We start from the raw sequence: 18,673 nt of genomic DNA on the forward strand, positions 1-18,673 counted from the left end.
CCACACAACCAAGTAGTCTGACAACTTCAGTAAATTTATGGACAAAAAAATTAGAAGGAAAAATGTACAAATTTTAGAGTTGGAAAATTTTCCAGTAACTTTGACCAGATAGACACTTGACCTATAAAATCAGAATCAAAAGTTCATTCTTCCTATCCCTTTATAAATGGCAAATTCTATTTATCTCACAGGTTTTTTTCCTGAGTTAAAAAATGTTATTTATAGATAAAAATAGTTATTTCCAGGAGTCTGACTTGAAATTCTTCGGGCAAGGGATTGAAGCATCAGAATAGCATGTGTCCTTTCTTGAGGAGAATTTGTTCTACAAGTGTGTGTAGAACGCCAAGCATTGGCCGGCCTGGCATATGGGAGCTGCTCCTGATTACAAACCTCAATGTGTGAAAACACAGATGGAAAAGGGATTGTTACAATGTTTGACACAAATATTTAAACAGAAGTATGGACTTGACACAATATTTTTCAAGTGCTGAAATAAACCAATATAAACCAAAATCCAATTACCAACAAAAATATCTGGAAGGTGGGAAAAGAAAGTGAAAATGAGGAAAGTTGAATGAAAATCCCAGAAATTCATCTCTAGCAGAAATAAAATGGCAAATTAAAGAAAATTGTGTTTGTTTGCTTGTTTGTTTTTATTTTGCTTTTTATGGAGAACAGGTTTTTTTCTCTCATACAATATACCCTGAATTCAGATTACCATGACTCTATTCCTCCCAGTTTCACCCCATTGCCTCTTCCATCAGGATCTACTCCTTGCACTTCTCATTAAAAAATAAACAAGCTTCTATGGTACAATTATAAAATATTGGGCAATGGGAGGAGAAGCCCTTGGTCCTGCCAAGCCTGGACCCCCCAATGTAGACAGGGGGAGAGGCAGAAAGTGAGTGGATGGGTGGGGGGACATCATCATAGAAGAAGGGGGATGGGTATGGGATAGGGGGCTTATGGGTGGGAAACTGGGACAGGGGATAACATTTGAAATGTAAATAAAAATATCCAATAAAAATATTAATAACCCCAAATCACACGGAAGAGAGAGCTGGACTCTCAGAAGTGTGGACAATCCTGAGAGTTCAGGAGAGACCACCACTTCTGCTCACATTCCTGACCCAAGAGGAAACTGCCTAGAGCACTCAGGACACAGGAACCTGGGAGCATTCAGTGACAGGATACTTCAGGTCTTTGCCTGTGCTGAGAGATGAAAGCCAGTATCCAGGAGCTCTGACATACCTGAGAGCAGAGGTAAGACCACCACTTCTGCTCCAAAGGACCAGCCTGGGACCCTCAGGACACATGAAACCACAAGCAGTCTGGGACAAGATCCTTCTAGTTTCTGCCTGGGCCTGGAGCTGACCCTGTGACACAGCTCTCTGTACCCAGAACCGGTTGGGAGAAAGCCGATCTCCAGGAGTGCTGACACACAGGTTTACAGGAGGAACAACCCACTGTCAGAGACAGCAAGACCAGCTAACACCAAAGACAACCAGATGGCAAGAGACAAGCACAGGAACCTAAGCAACATAAACCATAAACCAAGACTACTGGGCATCATCAGAGCCCAGTTCTCCCACCAAAGCAAATAGTGGATATCCAAACACACCAGAAAAGCAACACTTGGGTTTAAAAGCACATCTCATGATGATGATAGAGGACTTTAAGAAAGGCATAAATAATTCCCTTAAAGAAATACAGGACACTACAGGTAAACAAGCAGAGGCCCTAAAAGAGGAAACACAAAAATCCCTTAATGAATTACAGGAAAACACAACCAAACAGGTGAAGGAATTGAACAAAACCATCCAGGATCTAAAAATGGAAATAGAAACAATAAAGAAATCACAAAGGAAGAAAAGCCTGGAGATAGAAAACCTAGGAAAGAAATCAGGATTCATAGCTGCAAGCATCACCAACAGGATACAAGAAATAGAAGAGAGATCCTCAGGGGCAGAAGATACCATAGAAAACATTGACACAATGGTCAAAGAAAATGTAAAATGCAAAAAGCTCACAACCCAAAACATCCAGGAAATCCAGGACACAATGAGAAGATCAAACCTAAGGATAACAGGTATAGAAGAGAGTGAAGATTCCCAAACTAAAGGGCCAGTAAATATGTTCAACAGAATCATAGAAGAAAACTTTCCTAACCTAAAGAAAGAGATGCCAATAAACATACAAGAAGCCTACAAAACTCCAAATAGATTGGACCAGAAAAGAAAATCCTCCTGTCACATAATAGTCAGAACACAAAACATACAAGACAAAGAAAGAATATTAAAAGCAGTAAGGGGGAAAGGTCAAGTAACATATAAAGGCAGACCTATCAGAATTACACCAGAATTCTCACCAGACACTATGAAGGCCAGAAGATCCTAGGTAGATGTCATACAGACGCTAAGAGAACACACATGCCAGCCCAGGCTACTATATCCAGCAAAATTCTCAATTAATATAGATGGAGAAACCAAGAATTCTATGACAAAACCAAATTTACACAATAACTTTTGACAAATCCAGCCCTACAAAGGATAATAGATGGGAAACTCCAACACAAGGAGGGAAACTGTGCCCTAGAAAAAGAAAGAAAGCAATCTTCTTGCAGCAAATCAAAAAGAAGAGAGCCACACAAACATAATCCCACCTCTAACAACAAAAATAACAGGAAAAAACAATCACCATTCCTTAATATCTCTTAACATCAATGGACCCAATTCCCCAATAAAAAGACATAGATTAACAGACTGGATACATAAACAGGACCCTGGATTTTCCTGCACACAGGAAACACACCTCAGTAACAAAGACAGACACTACCTCAGCGTAAAAGGCTGGAAAACAATTTTCCAAGCAAATGGTCCCAAGAAACTAGCTGGAGTAGCTATTCTAATATCGAATAAAATCGACTTTCAACCAAAAGTTATCAAAAAAGGGAAGCACAATTCATATTCATCAAAGGAAAAATCCACCAAGAGGAACTCTCAATCCTGGATATCTATGATCCAAATGCACAGCCACACACATTCATAAAAGAAACCTTACTAAAGCTCAAAGTACACATTGTACTTCACACAATAACAGTGGCAGATTTCAACACCCCACTCTCAGCAATGGACAGATCATGGAAACAGAAACTGAACAGAGACACAGAGAAACTAACAAATTATGAACCAAATGGATTTAACAGATATTTATAGAACATTTCATGTTGGGCCCAGCCCCCACCCCTGTGGGACGAATTGCTCTGCTAGCTTGTTGCCCAAGGCTGTAGCACACAATGTAGCAGCTATGGTTAAAACAGCCAAACAACAAAGTTCTGAGTCATTTCCGTGTTCCTGTTTTTATCCTGAGAACGGAAACTTGTCTTTCCACTGTGCTTCCAGGATTTTTCCGCCCAGTGGACTTGGTGTATATATTGGGTGAGTGGCACAGTGGCAAACGGAAAGTAAATTTATTTTGCAGTAAGTAAAAGGATCGCACCATGAGAACCTCAAGTTCCACATTACAGTAATAGATCAGATGATAGCTCTGCTCGAACAAGAGGGAACAGGGATAAAGGTAAAAACAGCTAAAGAATTTATTAAAACTTTAGAAAAGACTAACCCCTGGTTTGTTCATTCAGGAGGACTTAATATTCCTGATTGGGAACATGTTAAGACAGATTTGCAAAAAAAAAAAAAAAAAAAAAAAAAAAACAAACAAAAAAAAAAAAAAAACACTGCAGAGAGGTGACCCTGAGAGCATTCCTGTCACTACATTCTCTTTGCGAAGATTGGTCAAGGATGCTCTCTTGAGTACTAAGGCTAAAATTAAAGAACAAATATCAGAGATAGAAAGAACATTGGGAGCAGCACAAGCTGATGCTTCTCATAAGTCTTTACAAACCTCTGATTCAGATCAGGATTCAAGTTCAGAGGAGGATAAAGAAGAGACATTAGAAAAAGAAATAGAGGAGCTTAAAAGGAAGATTAATAAGTGCAGGGTTGCTAAAAAATCAGAATCTCATCCTCCTGTAAAAATCCTTTCTTTAAAGAAGAGGGAGCTACTGCTCCTCCTGCCTATGAACCCTATCCTTCCTTGGAGTGGTGTTATGGAGAGAATGCTCCAAGGAAAGGGGTGATTTTTCCTGAGCCTCACTCTGGATAGGGAGCGGCATATCTGTTGTTGAAGTCCTGGACCCCAATAATACAGGTCAATTTATTAGACAACATGTTCCTCTGAGTTTTAAGGAGTTGCTCTGCTTATGGTCCCCTTGCTCCCTTTACTTACAATTATGTAGGACAGTGCTGTCTGGGGGAGATTGTCTCATATGGAGAGGAGAATGTCAGGAGCAGTGTGCCCAGACAGCTCAGAGAGATGCTGCTGCGGGTTAGGGGGTGAGGGTGGGGGTTACATCTTACATGATATGGGAGCTATGGTTACCATCCAACCAGTACAGACGATGCTGCATAAATAGGGATTTGCCCCCCAGTAAGGGTTTGGGGAGATAACTACAGGTGGACCCTTAACCTGTGTCTGACGGGGAGCTAGTTATTTGAGCCCATGCAGATGGGATGGGATTAGGAAGGTATCATGGGGGCCACTGCTAAGTTGTTTCCTGTTATGATCTTGTATGGATGGAGCAGTGGCCTCCTATTCTCTGAAAAAATTGGAGGCAGCCCATAAACTTGTACAAGAACAGTTACAAGCAGAGCACATTGTTTCCTCCACTTCCTCCTGGAATGTTTCTTTGTGGTCCTTTTACATGCCTGGATGCTGCTCCTCTGATGTTAAGACAGGGGAAGCTTTTAACTCCACTGACTCTTGGAATACGTCTATCACATTTGAAGGTTCCCTAAAATTTGAAAATAGTAGGTTTAGTAAAAATTTTAATATCTCTTCCTTCACCTGTGTAATTCCTCCATTTTTCTTTGTGGTTTGGAATAGTACTAATGCTGAAGCTAGTCTTGACTATTCTTCACAGGAATGCCATCTACATGAAGCTGCTGGAGATCAGAGGACACTGCCCTGGTTGTGTAGATCCCAGGCATAGTTCCATTGCCTGTCAATCATTCAGGAGAAAAATCAACTAATCCTGATAAGAAAGACTTTGGCATCACTGCTGCTATTGGCACCTCCTCCTTGGGCATTATTGCTCTTGGAACTGCCCTGGTGTGTGCATTTTTTCTTTGTCGCCTGAGCAGAAAACAAGCCCAGAGCCAAGCTGTCAGTCGACAGATAATGTTATCTTTGGCTGAGGGCAACCCATCAGCTCAAATATGGCTGAGCATGTATAAAAATTAGACGGCCAAGGATGAGTAAGACCATGGGGGTGTCTGTCAACCTAAGACAGGGAGTCCATGAGGCCTGGGTATGCTGCCCAATGATGGGTAAGGCAGACTCTGACATCCATGAGTCACCTAAGACAGGTGCTAATTTATAAATAAAAAAGGGGGAATTGTTGGGCCCAGCCCCACCCCATGGGATGAATTGCTCTGCTAGCTTGTTGCCCAAAGTTGTAGCACACAATGTAGCAACTATGGTTAAAAAGCCCGAACAACAAAGTCCTGAGTCAGTTCCTGTTTTTATCCTGAGAACAGAAACTTGTTTTTCCACTTTCTGTGCTCCTGTTTTTGTCCTGAGAACATAGACTTGTTTTTCCACTGTACATCCAGGGTCCCCTCTCACCCCCGAGGACTTGATGTATATATTGTGTGAAATTCAGTAAAGTTATGGCACTCTCTCTTGCCAAATGACCCGAGTCTGAGTCTTTAGTTAAATCCCCCAGGCCTATACCCTGTTCTCGGTACCGTAGAGACACACCATTAATTTCATCCTAAAACAAAATAATATACCTTCTTCTCAACACTTCATGATACCTTCTCCAAAATTGACTGTATAATTGGTAACAAAACAGGCCTCAACAGATACAAAAAGAATGAAATAATCCCATGCATCCTATCAGATGAATGCAAACGAAGGCTGGTCTTCAATAACAACAAAAATGACAGAAAGTCAACATACACATGGAAGCTGAACAACACTCTATTCAATGATAACTTGGTAGACAAAGAAAAAGAAATTAAATATCCTTAGAATTTAATGAAAATGAAGGCACAACATACCCAAAATTATGGGACACAATTAAAGCAGTTCTAGGAGGAAAACACATAGCTCTGAGTGCCTCCAAAAGGAAACTGGAGAGAGCATACACTAGCAACTTGACAGCGCACCTAAAAGATATAGATCAAAAAGAAGCAAACACACCCAAGAGGAGCAAACTTCAGGAAATAATCAAACTCAGGGCTGAAATCAACCAAGTAGAAACAAAAAGAACTGTTCAAAGAATCAACAAAACCAGGAAGCTGGTTCTTTGAGAAAATCAACAAGATAGATAAAGCATTAGCTAACCAGAGGGCACAGAGAGTGTATCCAAATTAATAAATTCAGAAATGAAAATGGAGACATAACAACAGAATCTGAGGAAATTCCAAAAAATCACCAGATCCTACTACATAGACTATATTCAACAAAACTCTGAATGAAATGGACAATTTTCTAAACAGATACCAGGTACCAAAGTTAAATAAGGATCAGATAAACCATCTAAACAGTCCCATAACTCCTAAAGAATCAGGAGCACTTATTAAAAGTCTCCCAACAAAACAAAGCCCAGGACCAGATGGGTTTAGTGCAGAATTTCATAGAAGACCTAATACCAATACAGTCCGAACTACTCCACAGAATAGAAACAAAAGGAACAATACCAATTTTTTCTATGAAGCTACAATTACACTTATACCTAAACCACACAAAGACCCAACAAAGAAAGAGAACCTCAGACCAATTTCCCTTATGAATATTGATGTAAAAATACTCAATAAAGACCTCACAAACTGAACTCAAGAACACATCAAAACGATCATCCATCATGATCAAGTAGGCTTCATCCCAGGGAGGCAGGGATGGTTCAATATACGGAAATCCATCAACCTAATTGTAAACAAACTCAAAGAAGAAAAACCATAGGAAGTGGACCACTAAGCCTGATAAACAACTTCAGCAAAGTGGCTGGATATAAAGTTAACTCAAACAAATCAGTAGCCTTCTTCTACTCAAAGGATAATTAGGCTGATAAAGAAATTAAGGAAAGGACACCCTTCACAACAGTCACAAATAACATAAAATATCTCAGTGTGACTTGCACCAAGCAAGTGAAAGATCTGTATGACAAGAACTTCAAGTCTCTGAAGAAAGAATGTGAAGATCTCAGAAGATAGAAAGACCTCCCATGCTCATGGATTGGCAGGATTAACAATCCACTATGTTCATAGCAGCCTTATTTAAAACAGTCAGAAGCTGGAAAGAACCCAGATGTCATTCAACAGAGGAATGGATACAGAAAATGTGGTACATCTACACAGTGAAGTATTACTCAGCTATCAAAAACAATGACTTCATGAAATTCATAGGCAAATGGATGGAACTGGAAAATATCATCCCGAGTGAGGTGACCCAATCACAAAAGAATCACACATGGTATGCACTCACTGATAAGTGAGTATTAGCCCAAAAGCTCAGATTACCCAAGATACAATCCACAGACCACATGAAGCTCAAGAAGAAAAAAGACCTAAGTGTAGATGCTTCAGTCCTTCCTAAAAGGGAGAACAAAAGTAGCCACAGGAGGAAATATGGAGACAAAGTATGGAGCATAGAAAGAAGGAATGGCCATTGAGATCCTTTTCCACCCTGGGACCCAGCCTATATACATACAACTACCAAACCCAGACAATATTGCTGATGCCAAGAAGTTCATGCTTACAGGAGCCTGATATAGCTGTCTCCTGAGAGGCTCAGCTAGAGCCTAACAAATACAGAGGAGAATGTTAGTAACCATCCTTTGAACTGAGAACATGGTCTTCATTTGGAGGAGTTAGAGATAGGATTGAAGGAGCTGATAGGTTTTGCAACCCCATCAGAAAAACAATACCAACCAGCCAGAGCTTCCAGGAACTAAACCCCTATCTGAAGAGTACAAATGGACAGACTCATGGCTCCAGTTGCCTATGTAGTAGAGGATGGCCTTGATGGCATCAATGGGAGGAGAAGCCCTTGGTCCTGCCAAAGCTGGACAACACCCCCCTCCCCCATGTAGGGGAATGTCATGGCATAGAGGCAGGATCAGATGGGTGGTTGCATGGGGGAACACCCCTGTTGAAGAAGGGGGAGGGGTTTATGAATGGGAAACTGGGAAAGGGGATAACATTTGAAATGTAAATAAAAATATCCAATAAAAATAATAAAATATAATAAGTTAAAACAACTGTCACATCAGAGTTGGAGAAGACAGACAAACAGAAGGAAAAGAATCTAAGAGAAGGCACAAGTATCAGAGATCCAGTCACTCACACACTCAGGAATCCCATAAATATACTAAACTGGGAGCCAAATGTTTTCACAAAGGACCTGGTTTAGACCTGTGCAGGTCGTGTGCATGTTGCCTCAGTATGTGTGTATTCATATGAGCTTTGATCATGTTGATTTAGAAGGACTTGTTTTCTTAGTGTCCTCCATACCCTCTGGCTATTACATTCTTTATGCCTCTTTTTCCTTGGGGTTCCCTAAGCTCTGAGTATTCCAAGGTCTCTCAGTCTCTGCATAACGTCTGGCAGTGGGTCTCTGTCTGTATCTGTGCCCACCTCCAGCAGGAAGGAACTTATCTGAAGATAACTGAGCAAGGCGCTGATCTATGAGTGCAACAGAATACCATTAGGAGTCATTTCATTGCAACTTCTGTTTTAGTAACAGTAGCATCTGGTTTTACCCTAGGTCCTTGCCTGGGCTATGTAGTCTGTTTCTCTGTCACCTAAGCAGGTTCCATCTTGTGGACTAGCCCTTAAGTCAAATCAGACATTGACTGGTTAGTTACTCTCACAAGTTTTGTGCCACCATTGCCCTAGCATATTTTGCAGTCAGGACACATTGTAGATCAAAGGGTTCTAGCTGGCTTGGCATTTCCATTTCTCTTCTGGTAGTGTACAGAGTACCTTCCTTTACCAAAGACACCAGAACATAGGTGATGAGCCTCTATCTATGTAGGCACCAACTCAATGTCTCCACGTTCAGTGAGTTGTGTAGGTATTGTATTCAGTAATGGGGCCTTGCTGTCAGACCAGGGAAAGCAAACTATTTTTTTTTGCAACAGCCTGGATTGTTTGGGGCTTCTCATCAGACCCCTTTGGCTAAAAAGGTAACCCAATCACAGCACTAGAAACTTCATTTGGTGAGAAGAGATGACCGGTTGGGACTCTGACTTATTTGGAGACCTCATTTATATTATCTTCATATGTTTACACATTTTAGCAAGCTTTTACTGTTAGGTTTCCATATTCTAACCCAAATGGCTCTTAATTTTACCTGCCTCTCCCCATATTCTCTCCTGCAGCCCCTCTTGCCTCCCCATTCCCACTTGGTCCTCCTGTGTCAGCATCTCTACCCATCCACCACTATCTGTTCTATTTCCTTATTCTAACAAGGTCTAGCTCTACCTGTTATTCCCTCACTCTACACCCAGCTATGGTTCTAGAGATTGTAGCTCAGCTGTTACTGACTTAACCACTAATATCTACATATAAGGGAACATACATCATATTTGTCTTTCTGGGTTTGAGATACCTTACTCAGGATAATTTTTTCTAGTTCCATTAATTTGCCTGCAAACTTCAGGATGTTGTTTATGTTTGGTTTTTTTTTATTTAATGGTAGAGTAATACTCTATTGTATAAATGTACCATATTTTCTTTATCTATTCTTCTATTAAGAGGCATCTAGGTTGATTCCAATGTCTGGCTATTATCAATAGAGCCACAGTGAACATAGTTGAGCCTCTGTGGTAGGTGAAGCATCCTTAGGGTATACCCTTAAGTGGTGTAGCTGGATCTTGAAGTAGATAGATTCCCATCTTCCTGAGGAACTGTTATATTAAATTTAATAGTGGCTATATGTTTGCACTCCCACCAGCCCTCAGACCTAAAGTCTTTAATATTTGCATTATTAGTTAATGAAGATATCTCCTCTAATTCATAACTTTAATACTATTGTTTGTATGATTTTTAATGTATATTTCTACCTTAAGCATTGCTTCTAACTCTCACTTTTAAATATATTGTTGATCAGTTGACAGTTTTCATTTAAATATGATGTTACAAATATTTCAATGAATCTCTTTATATACATATAAATACATACATGTAAATATATATCTACATATGCATATATATGATTTTATTTGAATGACTTGCAGGCTATGGTCCAGCTAATCCAACAATGGCTGCCTACATGTGGAAGATCCAAGAAACCAAGAATCCAGTACTTATTCAGTTCATGAGGATGAAGCTGAATTTCTCAGCTGTTTTCAGTATATTCCAAAATTCCAAAGAAGTAGGTCAATGAAGAAATGGACTTTCTAGTGAGGGCAGGAGGAATCAGGTAAAATGAGAGAGATTCTTTTCTGTTTCCAGCAGAAGGTGTGAACAGATTAGAGGTGGGTCTTCCCACCTCAAAGATCTGGATTAGAAATGGATCTTCCCACTTCAAAAGATCCAATTAAGCAAAAATCCCTTCTAGTTATGCCCAGGCAGTTTTGTGCTTTAGTTAACTCCAGATGTAGTCGAATGCCAACCAAGAATAGCCGTTGCTCCTTTAGTCTTTGTTCATAAATCACCTTGCTGGAAAGACTGACCAAGTTGTAAGAATAAAAGTGTACACAGATTCTGGAAACATCTTTGCTTTTTAACTGATTTATTCTTCTTCTTCAAATCATCATATATGTATATTGCTCATGTATGTATAGATGTATAGTAATTATTCACTAGAATGCAAACATAAGGAGGTTATTTCCCCCCCTGTTGTATAGTTTTGTTTCTCTGTTATCTAGAGCAATGTCTAATACACAAATACACAAATGAATGTATTCTAAACATGGCTTGTAATACCTCTCCAACAATTAACGAAAATATTTACAGGAAAGTGAATAATTGGACATCAGGTGATTGTTGTAGTTTAGGTGAAAGAAGCAAATTTCATAAGTCAGCAGCATATGTGACCTAAATTCCCTCTGTTCTTCCTCAAAGCAGTGAATCTCTGCGTGATCAGTTAACTTCTCTAGAAACCTCAAGAAATTTGATAATGGTCTTCAGCACAAGAATAGTTGCAACTCTACCTCACTCACTTCCAATTTTCATTTTTTTACTTTGTATGTTTAAAGGAACACACACACACACACACACACACACACAGAGTAAAGGTAAGTTGATAACGAGTTAAACTATTTAATCTGATAAAGAATATAACCATTAGTCAGGAGTCTACACAGCAATCATAGGGAAAGTTATCTCTCTAAATTACTTACATGCTGTGTACTCTGGCCTTTATTTTTGCATAATAAAAAGCAAATGAAATAGCAACAGCTTCACAGGCTCTACAGAAAAAATCTAACATGTATTTGGCATTTATTTATCAAAGTTTGATTCTTTTTCTCTCTCACACATTATCTCACTGTCCTCTCAAAATCTCTAAGGTTTTATTTGGTTTGTATTAATGAAGAAAAATAATATAAGTATCTTCATCTCTGAACAATTTTTTTATTTTGGCAGAGCCAGATTAAGCCTTGAAAATGCTGAGTGCTCAAGGGGACCTTTGAACTCACAAAGCTCGTGCCCTGGCCCCCCAGATGCTGGGGTTGCAAGCTGGCACCACCATGCCCTGTGCCTGTGTTGAGAGGATCGGTCCTGGAGGTTCCTGCATACTGGAACTGAGTTACCTCCCTAGACCCTCAACATATTCTTACAGCCTTCTCCTACCACAGACTCTCTGCATTTGCTGTCTAGATACTTGTGGTAAGATGTCTCCAGATGTCAGCATTCCTTGCTACTGAGCTGAGCTGTTTATGCAGCAGAAATAAAAGGTTATTTACAGTTAACACACAAGCATGGTACTTGTGGAACAAACCTGTGGAAAACAAATAAGAAGCCAGGTAGTGGGGTAGAATGTTGGGCTTACCTCAGCCAAGTGTGGACGTTCCACTTAGGAGAAGAATACAGAGAAGAATAGACACAGAGGCAGGTGTTACTGATGCCCCTCCAACTAATCCCAGCTCTGACGTCACAAACAGGAGGAAGCCAATGCAAACCTGCAGTTTCTGCTTTTAGCTTGTGAGTTGTCTTCATCATTACTCATCCTTCAGGGTTCTTCCCTGTTTTGTGGTTTCCTACTGCTCTCTCCACCCCACCAGGAACAGCAGCATATGCTATAGTCACCAATCCGTGTGTTTTTCTTACTTGTGTGTTACTTACCCAATAAGTATCTGTAAGAAGGCTCTTCATGAAGTACTGGACATAGTCTAGTGAGTGTGTGGACATGACCTCTGACCTTATACAAAAAGAGAGAGAATAGCAACAAAGTAACACCTAAAGGTACCATGAAAAAAAAATGAGTAAGTTTACCGAGGAAGTCATGATTAAGCTAAACTTTAAAAATGGCTGAAAATGCACTAATATTAGTATCTTCAGGTAAAAAGAATACTTCATGCTTCTTCAACTTTGATCCTAACATAGCTACTTGGGTCAGAAGAAATAAGGGCTTCTCCAATTAAATGTTCTATTAGGGTATATGATGACACAAAAGTAGAACAGTTTGAGATTCCTGAAGTTATTGTATTCTATAAATTCTACTTTTTGTCATGTAGAAAAAGAGCAAAGTGGACTGGAACTATTCTTATACACATCAAACACTGATTAAAAATGTGACATTTACTCGATTTAAAATATTTTGCACTGACAACAAAGTATTGATTCATACATTTGTTTTTTCATTCAATTTACAAATTAGTTAAATATTGAAAGAAGTTTCCAGGGACTTGAGAGATGGCTCAGCAATTGACGACCCTTGGTATTCTTCCAGAATATTAAACTCCCACATAGCGGCTCACAATTAACTGTAACTCTAGGCCCAGGGAGTCCAATGCTGTCTTCTGGCCTTCACAAGCACCAGACAGGCATGAGGCAGGCACACACACGCACACACACACACACACACACACACACACACACACACACACGCACACATACAGAGAGAGAGAGAGAGAGAGAGAGAGAGTCAAATACTCATACACATAAAAAATTAATTCAGTTTTTTTAAAACCCTTCAAATTTTCCCAATTGGTTGTACACAAAGACTAAAACTTTTTACTTTACTAATGAGTTCACTGAAAATAAAGTTTGAAACATAAGAGATTTAGTGCCAAAGAGAACGTGAAGCAATGATTGGATGCTGAGATAGATAATAGCTAGATGCATTGAGATCTTTATTTTACTGCCTGTTATAGAAGTGCTAAGATGGTGAAGTAATCTTCATGGTTGGAGCTATAATCAAGTTGAAGGGAGAAGATGAGGAACAACTACATGATTTCTGAGGTCAAGGATAGGGCTAAATGGCTCCTCAAAATATTAAGGCTCTCCCTTTATGGTACATGTGTGGGCATGTGTGTATGCATGTGTATGTGTGTGTGGAAACACATATGTGTAGTGTGTTTGTGTGTGTTGCACAATATATGCGCAATACACATAACAGTCAAATAACAGTTAACATTTTGTATTGCTGGTAGAAATTTTTAAGAAGAATGGAAATTTCTTAGAAAAATGAAGATACGGATGGGTCTGAGTAAGCATTATAAACTGTGGCTGGTTCACTTTAGCAGAAAGTTACCATTCTGTACTTCTTTTGGTGATAAAGTAGATAGGTACAACCTCACAGAAAGTGACCTGAGCTGCATTCTACTCTAAGTAGAAAGAGAAATGATATTTCACTAACAATCTTTTGACTAACGTTAAGTGGTTATGTGTATCAAGCACATGATGAAGTTGCCGGTGGAAGATTAGTGAGGATGCTCTGCTTGACAAATGACAACAAAGGCAGGACCAGTATCTCAATAACCATTTCTGTGTTTCACAGAAACCATGGTTCAATCCAGCTCTAATTAGTAGTGTTTCTTTATGTGTAGATTAATAGAACCTTTTAGATAATCTGACAAAAGGAATGACTACTCTTTCAATGTGTTCATTTACTCAGAATGTTACTCTGCTTGTTTGTTTAAAATTTCAAAGGATGCACTGATTTTATTAATTCTATTCAGAGACCTACAATGTCCTAAGTTAGAGCAAAATGTTGACCCAATGTGGTGCAGTACAATGATGAAATACTGAACTAAGTGTCTTTCAACTCAGTGGAATAGAAATATAATGGGGAAAGAATTCAAGAAGACCAGATTATTTTATACACGTATTGAAGACTATTAATCTTTTGTATATTTGATATCTAACACAATAAAACAGTTTTCTTAACTATATGTATGACTGAATCCTTTAGGGATTTAAGTCTTTGCCTTGTCATTTTACCTTTAGTGGAGAGTTCATTGACCTTTGTGGTTTATAGTGAAGTGATTTTATTCTGGTGCCTAATACTATGAGATGTAAATTGATAATTTTATTTTTATGAGTGATCATAGCAGCTATAGTTACAGTAGGTAACCACATCTTATGAAAAACTTTAGTTTGGATTAGTTTATCTAGTATATGTTCGCTTGCACCTTTTTCAGATTATAAACTGAGCCAAACAATTCTAACATATTTAATTGAACCACCCAACTTACAATTTTATTTTTAGAAGTAATGAACTGTGACATATACAAAGTATAAATGACCTTTGCCTTCAAGTTGAAGAGGCAGTGGTCACATAAACAATTTAATAAATAAAAAGGAAAATGAAGTAAGCTTTTAAGACATTTGCATGAAAAAAGACATTTTCGTGATAAATCCCTGTTGAACATGACCAATTGTGGTATTCATTGCTTACCACTAGAGGTTATATTCTTAGGGGCAAAATAACTTTAGTTGTGGCTTTATTACTGTAGAAGAAAAGCCTATCTCATGCAGAAAAAAACTGCATTCACATTTGTTGGTGTTGTGATATTATGTTTTGAATACCTGCTTCGTTAGGCTAAGTATTTTGCATGTGTGCAGCCCTAAAAAAAGATGTGAAGTAGATTGACACTGTGAAACTCTGAGGCAGAACTCATTGCTATGTTCTGCTTGTTGCTCCCTTAGACTGTAGACCCTGGCATCTATCAGGTAGCAGTGCTGATTTCTTTCATTCTGAGTGATTTTCTAACCTCTGGCTCTGTGTGTGGTAGACCAGATGGCTCTCTGTACAACAGATTCAGTGTTTTTCATGAATTCTGCCAGGCTTACCTCTTCCAACCCCTCTGGGAGATAACTGAAATATAATTGTTTTAAATGTGTACCTTAAAGATGTATTTAAACAATTAAAATATTTTTTGAAATTGCTAGTAGCCCTGAAAACAATTCTCTCAGGTGTCATTGTTGATATAAAAAAATAAGGAGCAGAAGAAAGCATTTGGCTAAAGAAGGTGAGTGGAAAGCTGAGTAGTGGGATGGAAGGTAAGTGCTACAGAAATGCAAGTGCCCAAGGTCACATATTTAGAAGTAATCTCAAGTGCTGGTGCTACATTATGTGGCTCTTGACCCAGAGTCCCATTTTGAGTCTAACTTGAGTCTAATCAGTGTTTCATCATCAGGAAAGCAATCCACTTCCAACGCTGTTAGCAATTCAGTTGGCAATGCTGCCAATCATGTTAGAATAAAGCATATCTAATCATTACTTGTACTCACTATAATCATGGACCAGGCAATGGTGCCTATATGAGGTTAACTTGGGAATTATGTCATTTCTATACTGTTCTCTTCAAGTAATTTTAGTGGATTATCTCTTCAACATAAAAATTGGCACAAAGAAATACAGAATCTTCCGATTAAAGGTTGAGCAATCTACTGTCACCGTTAACTTCTATTTCATAATTTCCTTTAAGAGTTTTTATCCTTCAGAAACCATGGCTTATGATAAAACTTATAATTTTTAGGGAAAGAATAGTTGTTTTTATCATGTGTGTTCCTGGACAAAAGAAAACTCCTATGTAGTAGTAATAGAATCTAAATAATGGCTGGTAGCATTGACCCTGATCCAAACTGTGAAAGCCAAGATGATATGTATGGGGCTGGGGTGTAGTTCATTGATTTTTATTTGCTTAGCATGCATGACATACTGGATTCAATTTACATCACCAAAAAGAGGACAATAAGAATATTATACATACATGTCTTAGGGTTTTAATTGATGTGAAGAGACACCATGACCACAGAAACTTTTTAACTATCTATCTATCTATCTATCTATCTATCTATCTATCTATCTATATCTACCTATTTATCTATCTACCTATTAATCATTCCATTTGCTTATACCTCAAATGATATTCTCCTTCCTGGTTACCATTCCGCAACACCCCCCCCCATCCTACATCGGCCCTCTCTCCTCTTTGCATCTATGGGAGTGCTTCCTCACCCACCCACTCACTCCTGCCCCAACCCATCATGCCAGTATCCCTGTATGCTGGGACATCAAACCTCCACAGGACCAAGGGCCTCTCCTCTTATTGATGTCAGACAAGGCCATTCTCTGCTACATATGTATCTGGAGCCATGGATTCCTCCCTGTACATTCCTTGGTTAATGGTCTAGTCCCTGGTAGCACATTTTTCTTCCTATGAGTTTGCAATAACCCTCTGCTCCTCCAAGCCTCCCACCAGCTCCCCCACTATGATCCTGAGTTCAGTCTGATGATTGGCTCCAAGCATCTGCATTGGTCAGGAGGGGGAGGGAGGAAGGGAGGGAGGGAGGGACGGACGGACCTGGGAGGGAGAAAGGAAGGGGAGGAAAAGGGGGACAGGATCAGGTACTAGAGGAAATGGAAGAGAAGTACAGAGGGTCAGAAATTTGAATAACAATATGTAGCAGTGGGAGATAAAGAACTGGGGGTAGCCACTGGAGGTTCCCAGATGCCAGGGAAGCAAGAGGCTCCCAGGACCCAGTGATGATGTGAGGCAAAGAGGAGATAGAACCTGCAGAGACAACCTCCAGTAAATAGGCACAGCCCCCAGTCAAGGGAAGGGGCCATGTACCCATCTCAAAGTTTTTAACCCAGAAATGTTCCTGTCCAAAGGAAGGACAGGGACAAAAAAAATACTGCAGACACCGACCCCTACACTCTTTTTGCTGCCAAGAGGCACTTGCTGAGAGGAACCTGTTGTGGCTGTTCCCTGGGAAGTTCTGCCAGCACGGCAACTCTTATAAAGACTCATTAGTTGAGATTGGCTTACAGGTTCAGAGGTTTAGTCCATTACCATCATTACCATCATGGGAGCATGGCAACATCCAAGCAGTCATGGAGCTGGAGGAGTTGAGAGTTTAACATCTTCCTCTGAAGTCCAGATGAAGGAGAGGATTGGCTTCCAGGCAGCTAAGAGAAGCGTCTTAAAGCCCATGCCCACAGTGACTCACTTCTTCCAACAAGGCCACACTTCCCTGAGCCAAACATTCGAACTACCACAGTGAGTTTCTGAAAGAATTAATATAATCTCAAGCTTCCTTCAAGCCTAATTCAATAAGAGATTTTCATTCTAGGAAGGCAGTGGCTAAGTGATGTCCTATTTAAAAACAATCACTTCTGTTGGGAATGGATTTGGCACATTTGAGAAATTTTACTGAACAGTTGTTAAGCTAGCCTTGTTGGCTTCTGGGATAAGCCATGCTGACTAAAAGCAACCTGGGGTGGAAAGGATTCCATCACTGAGGGGGCTCACAGCAGGAGCTTGATACAAAACCTGAAGCTAAGACCTTGGAGTGAAGCTGTTTGCTGGTTTGCTGGCTCTGGCTTGGTTGGATACTTTTCTCATACAGCCCAAGCTTACCTACCTAGGGATGGTGCTCCTCACAGTGGACTGAGACTTTCTATGTAAATTAGCAATTAAGACAACGCCCACAGAGCGTGCTCATTGGCTGATTCCCTCTTCCCAGACGACCCTCATTTGTGTCAAGTTGACCAAATCTATCCAGCACAATCGAATTTTATGAGAACCTCGAGTATACCTGAGCAAAATTCCTAAAGCCACTCAATCGCGCACACACACGCACGCACGCACACACACACACACACACACACACACACACACACACATGCAAATAACAAGAAAGCAATTACTTAGCATTTGAAAAGGTCTCCAAACTTTTTTGTATTTACTAAAGTTTATGGACAACTGAAGTCATCACCTTGCATCCGATTAGAAAATCTTGTTACCAGAAAGTAGAAAAGTATAGAAAACATTTGTTAAATAGTTGCATAACGGGAGTGATTATGAACAAACTGTGTGATTTACATATATTAAAATGTCATAATGAGGTTGGCTATTTATGTACTAACTTAAAGAGAAAAAGTGTGGTGTCATGTAATGAGCTGAGTCTCAACTCATCCGTCAGCCTAACAACATGCTTCTTTGAATCTATGGCTACTCTGGATCATTTAAAATGCTACAGCATGTTATGCAATTGTATTCTTACAACACCTTTAGAAGTTCATCTACTACCCTACATAGAGAAGAGGGATGTTAGACTTAAAACTGTCTGCCAAGCAACCAGAGCTTCCAGGGACTAAGCCACTACCTAAAGACTATACATGGACTGACCCTGGACTCTGACCTCATAGG

This window comes from Rattus rattus, chromosome 18 (assembly GCF_011064425.1).
Source record: "Rattus rattus isolate New Zealand chromosome 18, Rrattus_CSIRO_v1, whole genome shotgun sequence".
Lineage (NCBI taxonomy): Eukaryota > Metazoa > Chordata > Mammalia > Rodentia > Muridae > Rattus > Rattus rattus.